A 10742-nucleotide genomic window follows, 5' to 3' on the forward strand; every position below is an offset into this window, starting at 1 on the left:
CAGACATCCCTTCCAACCCAGAGTATTCCATGATTTTTATGATATGTATAAAATGGCAGCCTCCAGAGTGCTACTAGAGAGCTCCAGAGATGGGAGAGGTTGAGGCATGGGGATGTTAGGTACTGTTAAGAGCTGGAAGAACCTGGATCCTGTTACTGTGGTGAAAAGGGCAAACCTTTGAATGGTATCCACGGCATGAACCGTCCTCTTTAGGATCATCTTAAAAAATGGATGACATATTATATTTACAAACACAGGTTTGTAAATTACGATTACTCCTAGAGATAAAGCACTGTAGTTTATAGATCCCTCCTCGTGAAGTCTTTTCTCATGGGTACATTTAGTACCTTTCTTAAAGGTTCCTGAAGCCATGTGATTTTGGGAGAACTTCAGTTTTTGTTTACAAGAAAAGCTGTGGGAAAACAGTCTGGCAAGTGTTACCATGAAAAACAACTGACTTCCTGGAAGACTAGTAAAAGACCTTAGAACGTTTTAAAAACAAAAGGAATGTCAGGATTTTCAAGCTGGTCTCATGATTTTTCAAAGCCTGACTTGTGGTTGTGTGCTGCCTGTGGTCAGCCATACTGTACAGAGAATATGCTTGAACAAAATTCATTTCGGAAAAGTATTGCAGGAGTCCTTCCCATCTCCACAGCATGAGGAACCAAACTCTCAGAGCCATGAGAACCAAAGTCTAAGGCAAAGTCCAGAAGAGAATCAGTAAATGCAGGGTCACCTCCAACGCTTAGGAGCCCTGTGTTTGCATCAAAGCAGCCAATGTGCTTCAGAAAGGTCACTTGAGATTTAATGAAACTGGAAATACAGCAAGAATCGCTGCTTTCTGCTTGCGAGAGCAAGGGCCCTTACGGCACTGCTTATTTGTGCAGCGCAGCCAGAAGCTGCTGACCTAGGAGAATTTTGTTCCTAGCACAGAGCGCTTCAGCAGTTAGACGAGAGGGGTGAGAGGACAGCATGTAATAAAACTGCTGTGGAGAAAAAATTGAGCTGCTGAAACACTTTCTGTTTCACTTTCTGGAGATGGAAGGACTATCTCTCATGCCAGCTTTTTTCCCTGTGATTAAAAAAACGGACTTCCTGAGCAGTCTTGAGATTAGTACAGTATTTAAACCCATTTAATTACTGTGATGAATTACATGTCTGCCATTGATCTCCTTGTTCTTATTTGCCCCGAAGTACTAATAGGCTGTTCATTTTGCTTTTTAAAGTACAAAGTTTGAAGCGGTTTTCTGTTTACTTATGTTAATAACTAATCACAAGAATCAAAATGAGCTGTACATGACTAATTGACTGGTTTGTTTTACTGTCCTCCATGGCAATGCTTGATAAGCTTTTCTGACAGCATGCAAATCAAGCTGCTATCAGCAAGAGAGGCCTTCCCAGTAAAAAAGCAAAAGGAGCAGGCAAGCTGCAGCTATTAGCTAGGAAAGACAGCAGCCGCCTGGGGACAAGGAACTGCCTTTAGCTGGAAATAGCAGACCAGGGAGGGGGACAGGATTTAATGAGCTGTGAGGACAAGAGACCTGCAGTGTAATTAACTCCCAGAAGATCTCATTGAGCGTTCAGCAGAACCCCCACTCAGCAGTCCTTCCACCTTCATTGGAATTAAAGTTTAATTTGGTGTCAAAGGGCAGAGGAAAGACCTGCATTATCAAGCGTGGAAATCAATGAACCATGAGAAGGAAAAGGTCACACCCCCACTTTTGCAGCACAGAAGGTCTGAAGGAAAAGGTGAAGATATAAAACTGCTCAGCACTTACTCATCAGTGCTGGGAGTGGGAGAGATGGATGTTTCACCCCATAGGCTTGTCACTACCTCTCTTCAGTGAAAGAATCCCCATTTCCATGGAAGAGGGCAATGCAGAGTTCAGGAAGGGTTTTTCCTCTGTACTAGTGGCCATTGTTGTTTCTAAAGCCTAAAGAGTTGCAGAACTTTTTACCTGGTTTAAGGCAGGTATCTAACAGACAGATGAAATGAGCATTTCCATCGACAGTGGTTTTAAACTTATTTCAAGACATCTTAGCTCAGTGTATTTTCCTGGTGTTATTGGGCCATGTATCCACCTTGCTACACCCATACATAAGAATACTAGCTACTGTCAGACCCCCAACTGCTGTATGGCAAGAGATTAATTTTCCATGCAGAATCTTTCCTGAGTAACAGCTAGCAACCTAAGTCAGTGCAGGTCATGAGTAGCGTTCAGGTAGGAGCAAGATCAGCGGACAGTAGGAAAGTACTCGCCACTTTCAACTGCATGCAGGTTGTCTGTACCCCAGGCTTTCCCCAGCACGGTGGAGCCCTCTCCTTGGGGAGTCACTGCACTAAGAATGATGGAAGCTCACCCCAACAAACCCCTCTGCAAGTTGGTGCTTTGCCTCTGCTGGGTAACACCATCCTTCTAGTGAAGCAACCTTTGCTCTTCCTCTGCCATTCCCCATCTGCCACCCGTCAGCTCCCATCCTGTGCTGTATCTGCTGCAGAGACCTTAGACACTGTTTTACTACTGCTATTTTCTGAACAGAGTGCGGCATGCCTGCCTAATGATAACGTTATCATTATCACACTGCTTGGAAACAAAAAAGGATTTTCATTCATCTTCAGAGTAAATGGAATATCAACAGAAGGACAAACCCATGTAAAACAAGTAAGCACATATACTCTCCCCAGTACTTGGCCCAACAGGCAGGTAGCTCTTGGGAAATGACACTATGTCCAGCCACACAGTGCAATGACTTAGGCAACACCTGCATGGAGTTACTTGATGGATTACCTCACACAAGGGTGAGTGCTCAACACTCCAGTTTCCATACATGCGGCCTTGGAATCAATTGAACTGTGAGCTCTCACTGCTTGTTTTGCTGACACAAAGACACACTTGCTGGCAAAAAAAACCACGTTTGGTTCATCCTGCAAATCAAGTAAGTGCTATTTCTGCGTGTGTGCAGAAATGCAGAAAGTATAGCTTGTCATTTATCTCAGGGAATACCTTGTAAACTTTTTAGAGTAGAAAGGTTTCCTGAAATGACTTTACTTTTCAATTTCTGAGTACTCTGTCATGCCCAGGGGAAAGCGGCAAACCCAACAGAGAAAGCTTGCCTCCATGTACAGGGATTTTCCTGAGCTGAAATTCACAGCCTCAGCATAGACTAGTTTGCAGGCTGCCTGCAGCTGGTCTTTCAACTTTGGCTGTACTTGCAGCTACTTACACTTGAACTCCATCTTCACTAGTCCATGTTCATTGGCCTTTCCCTTCACACTTGCATTACAGCTTCCACTGTGCCAATCTTTTCAGAGCCACAACTGAGCTTACGCGGTCAGTACTGGGCTTTAACAGGCATTCTGCTTCCCTCTGCCAGGTCATATGGATCCTCTGTGCAACAGACCTTCTGCCACAGTTCGTTTAGACACCCAGTGAAACTTTTACATCAGATGTCCAAATGGTAGCCCATAACCTTTTCCTGCCCAGCCCTTATAAAATACAGCGGACACTGTGGTAATTTGTAAGACCAAGCTGTAGGCGTCACCCCAGCAAGTTGTGCACCCCACATATTTCTGTAGTGAAGAGCTGAAGTAACTCCTGTCTCACCCTGCCCAATCACCCCAGCTTAGGCCTGGATGGTTCCCATCTGGTCCGTTCACTGTCTGATCAAGCCGAGCTTTACTGTAAGACTGCAGCCGAGCAAGCCCACACCTTTTCAGTTGCAGCTAATCACAGTTCATCAGCCAGCACCTTGGAGAAACAGCAGAAACCCATCTGAATTGCTTTCAGATTTAAGTCATTAGTTTCCATCCACTCAAGCAGTAAACTCAGAATTAGCCACACAGAAAGCAATCTAATCCTGCTAGGACTTTTGCATACTAAAAAACCTCAGAAGCTCTTGATACATGGTTGTGATGCATTTTACATTACTTGGGTGTAGATACAGCCTTCATAATAACTTCACTGTAGACAACTTAATGTTTTTTTCAAATGTTATTTCGCTTCCATCATTATTCAGATTAATTCCTCCAATAACAAAAATGTAAAAGCTGAAAGATCAGCATCCATTCTCAAATCTTTGTACAATGACCATTTCACACTGGGAGCCATCAGCTTACAAAAAAAAAATCCCTGCTACTACTTCGACTTCCTTGCAAAATCCTTCCTACAAATTTCACTGCATGGAAGGGGATTTCAGTCTTGTATGAAATCTTTCATGAATAAGCCACAGATCAGTAACAGAAATACTCTCCAATTTCCAAACATTTGTCCATCAGAAATGTGTCTTCATTTTCTTACAACAGCTGTAGAAAAATTGTAACTTTCCAGTTCAATACACAGTGTGTGCCAGTAGGTTTCCATAAACTTACAGAATAAATTAATTTGGATACACAAATAATTTAGCCAACAGCAACAAATCACATGGTTAAGTTTCAAAAGTGTCTATTTCACAAAATAAAGGAAGTTTTAAAGATGTTTCTGTTTGACAGGTCTGTATAACTGCTTTTCTGTTGAATGTGGCTAAAGTGTGAATTAGAATTAAAATTGTAATAAAAAGAGATATTTTCATTAACATTCATCCAAATTGCCTGTGTTACCACAAGTTTGCTTTGATGGTTTTCATAGTCTTCTCTGCTTTCTGCACTGTTTAGACTAGCAAGATCTAATTCACAAGAATATTTCCAGAAAGGCTCATGAGTTATCTCAGGTTATAAATGTTTGTAGAGTTGCCTCCACAGCAGAGTGCTGGTCACAGAGGCAGCCAGTCTGTCTGCAAAAACGCTACCATGTACCTTCAGTGTCCAACATCCCACACTGACAATGAACAACCAGTAATCCACAGAACAGTCTTGGCCAATTGCCTATAGACAGCTAAAATGAACCTGTATCAAACACTCACTGTGTATTTTGGAGTATGAAATTTTTCAAAGTCATACAGTTATTTTGCAAGCAGAAAAATGGGTGAAATTCAAATGAAGGGGGAAAGAACATTTTAGGCCACCATGGGTGGACTAAGAGCATGGGGGTGGCCAGCGGCAGTGGCAGAGAGTGGTATGGCAGATCTCAGTTACATTCTATCATTTGCCCATGCCCACACTATTTGCTGGCAATATTGCATTCATTATCTATCCATTTAGTCTGTAGAAACTCAAGGAAACCAGAGCTTCCTTTACTTTTGAATTTTTCGACAGTGAAATTTGATCTTCTGGGGTACTGAATTCCTCCTGTAAAGTGTTGAATGGTCCAAAGCCCTCCAAGCCTCGCAGGACAGAGCAGACTGCTGCTGTTTTGCTCCACTCCCAAGAGGACGTTGCACTGGAGAAAACTGATTTGAATGACAATGCAAAACTCTCCTGGGGGCAAGAACAGAAGCTTCTGCAACCACGTATTAATCTTAACTTGAAGCTAAAGGCAGAAGCACAGCCAAAAGAACCTCTGTCCTTAGAGAGGAAGGCTAACACCCCCTACCTTGCTCCAGCCAGCCAAGCCGGCTATCACACAGCACCAATAGTCCTTGGTGACCCTCATGGGCCCTCTGGGTCCTTTCTTTGCCCCTGTGTCTTTTCTCAGGGCACAGTATTTCTTATAAGCAAGTGTTTGTAGGTCCACAGAGAAAGGAGGCACATACGAGCGTTCGTGGTGCAATATATTCCTCCACAGAAAGCAGGACATAAGGACCCCACAATTCTACTGATGGACAAGCGCTGCCTACTGAGTCTCCATGTTACCCTGAGTAAGTGAGAAGAGTTAACGCAAGATGTAACATCAGCCCTGTGGCACTAGAGGAACTGCCTGTGCTGGGGAAGTTCCCAGGTAAAGAAAGCTGACCTCTGGCAGTAGGGAGCTGGAAGGCTGCCTGGAGGGGGGGTAGTAGTTCTTGACATCACAAATGCATTTCCCTGCGTTTTTCCCAACATACAAATAGTTTTCATAAAAATTGCTGATGTCAAAGCTGGCCAAAGCCAAGTGAATCCCTGTGCATGGAGTATAAACCTTCTGGAGTGCTGCTATAAAACAAATTAAGACTCTGCTGTTTGTGAAGATCAGCTGCAGAACCTGGTCCGCTACAGCACCTATCAGTCCCACCACCTAAGCCCTGTATGAAAAAGAGCATTGGCTGCACATCGTACGTCTTCAGTCATCAGCGTTGTTATGCCAAGATAAATGGTCTAGTGCTAATTGTCCCTGCAGTTGATGAAGCTATGTACTTCCTAGCAGGGTGGATTTCTCCATTCACAGGCAAGTGTCTAACCACTAACAAGGAGCAAGTAGTTCATTGCTTATAATGATGCTGGACCAAACAATTAATGGAAGAGGTAATGCCTTGAGAAACTTATGTCTGGAGAAGGAAACTAGGGAGAAATCTCAGACTACACCATGGAAAGAGAAACCTGGAGGAAATTATGTGAGCTAAGCTTTTTTATAATAAATTACATATACACACAAACCAAAACTTTGTCCCCCAGAGCCCACTGCACCGCCACTCTATTAAAGTGCCTTCCACAGCCAAGACAGATTCACCAACCCAAGGAACTTGTAGCAACAATAGAAAAACTGCAGCCTCCTGCTCCCTCCCACTACCTCAAGTAAAATTAGCAATGTAGGACCTGATACAAAGTCCACACAAGGCAGCCAGGGTCTTTCTATGCACTTCAATGGATGAGTCCCTTAATAGCAAGCATGGCGTGAAGTGGATTCTGTCCCTAGGATGAATGAAGGAGACAGTCAACCACTTCCACCCAAGCAGGTGCTGTGAAGAGAGGCACACTGAGTGTGACAGCAAACACACTGTTACTCTGTTTATTTCCTGCATGGGAAAGAAGGCTCTGCGGACATGCTATGAGCTGTGCGGTGAAACACCTACACAAAATCCTGCAGAGTCAGGCTGAACACAGTTGCTGACTGAGAAGTAACAGAATCCCAGATAACTTGAGAAACATCTTCAGGGCCTACCACAGGGATGCACTGTCAGTAAAACCTTTTGTTTATTCATGGACTCTGTTATTCTATCTGCTGAATGCTGTTTGAGACACGCACACCACAAAGCAAGAAAAACTAGTGCAGCGAGATCACTGGGAGCACTGGGAGCACATCAGATATCTTTAGTTTCTTGTAATTTCCAGTCATCAGATGTGGTGTGTGGCAGAGCTGGGGTGCAGGTTGGGAGACAGCGTTACCCCTCTGTGGAGATAACCTCTGCCTTCCTTGCATCGAGTCATATGCATCTATATGATGCAAATGCTGAACTGGTCAATAGCCTAAGGAAAATCAGCTCCTAGGTGTAAAATAATTTCAGCGCAGGCCTTGTGGTATACACACTTTACAATGGAGCAGTCAGGATTAAGCACTGGCCTTAATAACAAACAAGCTCCAAATTTATCCATTTGTTCCACATTGCAGATATTTCGATTCCAAAAAAAATGCTTTCATGGCTTCAAGGAAAACTGGTTTCTAAATAAAAGCATCTTTGTCAGTAGTTATCACAGCCATCCTGAGAAGTTCTCAGACTCTGGAGTCATTAGTGTAACCGGGTAAAACAGGATAAGCCCTGGCCATAACAGAACTGTTAATGCATAAAGGATAAGACTTAGTTTTGTCATCTGAAGACTACATTACTTAGTATGGTTGGAAGTAGGTCAAGTGCCCTCAGGAAATAGCTATTTGGTTCTCACTGAGAAGTAATCTGATACTCGCACAGCTCCAGCCTTATTAAAACCTCAGTATGAGGCAGTCAAGGATGTCAGCTTAGTTTCTTGTTGCATTGAATGGACAAGGGGTGATGTTTGAAAGGAAAGGGTTTATTATTTTTAATCAGACAGTCATGCAAATCACGCTGTCAGTGAATCACATGCAGAGCTGTTTAGTTTTCCAGCAGCCCACACAAGACCCATAATGTGAGGAAACAACAGAGCAGCTAGAGGGTTGATCTTGCAAGGTGGTATGCACTGCAAGGCCATGCAAGAGCTTAAGTGTGTGCTTAATTTAAAGGCCATGAGCAATCCTCACCATTATTTTTTCAATAGAAGCACTTGCTTTCACGGTTGGCTGAAAATGGGATGAGACAGAGGATATAAGGAGAAACATCCCTGCATGCTAATAAGAATGGTGACTACCATGGAGGTAGCTACAATGGATTTTTATGGATGGCTGTGTGTCAGGCCATCAAGTTTTGCTTCTCCAGCTAGAACTGATGTAATCTACCAAGCACATGCTCTGTCCTGAGCTGTGTTTTTATTATTATTAATCTTTACTTCTTCAATGCTTGTTTTTCTTTGAGAAGAGGCAATGAGGACCCAAAATCAGGTGAGGGGAGTTAGATGAATTATGTAACGGTGCTGTGTGTTTCTTGAGAGGATTGAAAACTAGGCCAAGTGAGCTCCCTGCCATAGATTTTTTTTTTTACTTGCAGGGGGAATAAAGTGATGCGGCCTCTATTCCTCCACTTTCAAATGAAGACAAAACTCCTCACTTTGCTTTCAGGTTTGACACAAAATTCATATGATGCTTATGGGAAAACAAAGTCCTGCAAGAGAAGCAACATGAAGTGTCTCCTTCTAATGATTTGTTCAAATTTTAATTATTTCAGAACATAAACATTGTACTAAAACTTAGAAGAAGGTCACAGGGGAGGAGACTGGACAGAGTAAGAGTCATTGTCTCACAGGGCAGCTATGGTAGCAATTCTCACTTTCCCATAGCACTTTGCCAACCTGCCTTGCCCCACTTGTCTTGCTCTGAATGTCTTCTCTGATCCCTTTTGAGAAATCCAGAGTCCTGTTCTTTGACCATTCAGGCTCTGATACACTAGTTGAAGGCTGCCATGAGGATGCCACAAGATGTTTATAGTTGAGGTCTTGTATCTCACCCATTCAAATCCCCATCCCCTCCAGAGGTCTTCATGGATGGCACGTGGAGTAAGCCAGTGGGGATCATAAGGACAGGTAGCTCTAATGTAGCACATCCTACACACAGACTGATCTGCACATTTTCTGCAGAGCCCCAGCAACTAACTCCAACTGAGTGAGGACAAGGGAGCATCCCCACAGCACATGGTGGGGAGTTACTACCTGCCCTGCCGTAGGGCTTTGCAAGTGCAGCCCTCCTCACGGGCACACTCAGGCTGATGACTGCACCATGTCTCTGCAAGCAAGGAAAGCATATCCATTATCCAAGCCTAGCTCATTAAGTATGATTATTCCCATTGTGCGGCCCCATTATAGAAGATCCTCATGTTGAACCAGAGGGATGTGCCAACACCAGAGAGGGGATTAGTGCCAGAGTACAGGTAGAGAGTTCCTGGCTCCCACCCTGTCCTCTGACCACACCTCTTTTTCGTGCAAGGCCTGTTTTTTGTCAAGTGATATCTGAGGGGAAAAGGAAAAACAACAAAACACCCATCAGGTTTCAAAATAGCTTGCACTGCCTGTCAAAGCCTTGTACATGTCCCCAAGTGCCAAGCCAAGAAACTTTCCTTAGCCGCTTTTGTTGGAAACAATTAACATTTCAACTTTATCTTTTCTCTTCTTTCAGACAGCTACACAAACATTGTCAAAAATAACAATACCAGCATTCATTGGGGCTGGCTCAGTCCTGCTCTGTCTGAGCCGTCACCAGCACATGCCTCTGCTGGGAAAGGGCAGCCTGAAAAGCTTGAGGAGTCTATTTCTCTTGAGTTTGATATTCCTAACATGAGGAGGAAAATCCACCAGTGAGATGAAAGCAGGCCAGAGCAGGAGCAATAAAGCTGCATAGTTAATCCACAGAAGCTAGGAGACAACCCAAATGGCTCTCAAATGGCATGTTAAGTCTGATTTTCAGCAATAATGCTTTTCCCCATATTAATACAAGATGCTTTCAGGTAGGTGTCAGCTCTGTCTGCAGCTGGCATACCACATTACTCCCAAGGAATCTGGTGAATCAGTGCAGATGCTGTTCTTCAGCTGGGGTCAAGAAATGTGTGACTACATCAGTGGACATGGGGGGCTACAGATGTCATTTCCCCATATTAATACAAGATGCTTTCAGGTAGGTGTCAGCTCTGTCTGCAGCTGGCATACCACATTACTCCCAAGGAATCTGGTGAATCAGTGCAGATGCTGTTCTTCAGCTGGGGTCAAGAAATGTGTGACTACATCAGTGGACATGGGGGGCTACAGATGTCATCTATCTGGACCTCTGTAAGGCCTTTGACACAGTTCCCCACAACATCCTTCTCTCTAAACTGCAGAGGTATGGATTTGATGGGTGCACTGTCCGGTGGGTGAGGAATTGGTTAGATGGTCGCATCCAGAGGGTAGTGGTCAACGGCTCAATGTCCAGATGGAGATTGGTGACAAGTGGCATCCGCAGGGGTCCGTATAGGGACCGGTTTAATATCTTCATCAGTGACATAGACAGTGGGATCGAGTGCAGAGAGCAGCCCTGCTGAGAAGGACTTGGGGGTACTGGTGGATGAAAAGCTGGGCATGAGCCACCAATGGGCACTCACAGCCCAGAAGGCCAACTGTGTCCAAGAAGCATGGCCATCAGGTCAAGGGAGGTGATTCTGCCCCTCTACTCTGCTCTGGTGAGACCCCACCTGCAGTACTGCGTCCAGCTCTGGAGCCCTCAGCATAAGAAAGACACGGACCTGTTGGAGCGGGTCCAGGGGAGGGCCACAAAAATGATCAGGGGGATGGAACACCTCTCCTATGAAGAAAGGCTGAGAGAGTTGGGGTTGTTCAGCCTAGAGAAGAGAAGGCT

The sequence above is a fragment of the Pygoscelis adeliae genome, unplaced genomic scaffold (assembly GCF_000699105.1).
Source record: "Pygoscelis adeliae isolate BGI_AS28 unplaced genomic scaffold, ASM69910v1 Scaffold26, whole genome shotgun sequence".
Taxonomy (NCBI): Eukaryota; Metazoa; Chordata; class Aves; order Sphenisciformes; family Spheniscidae; genus Pygoscelis; species Pygoscelis adeliae.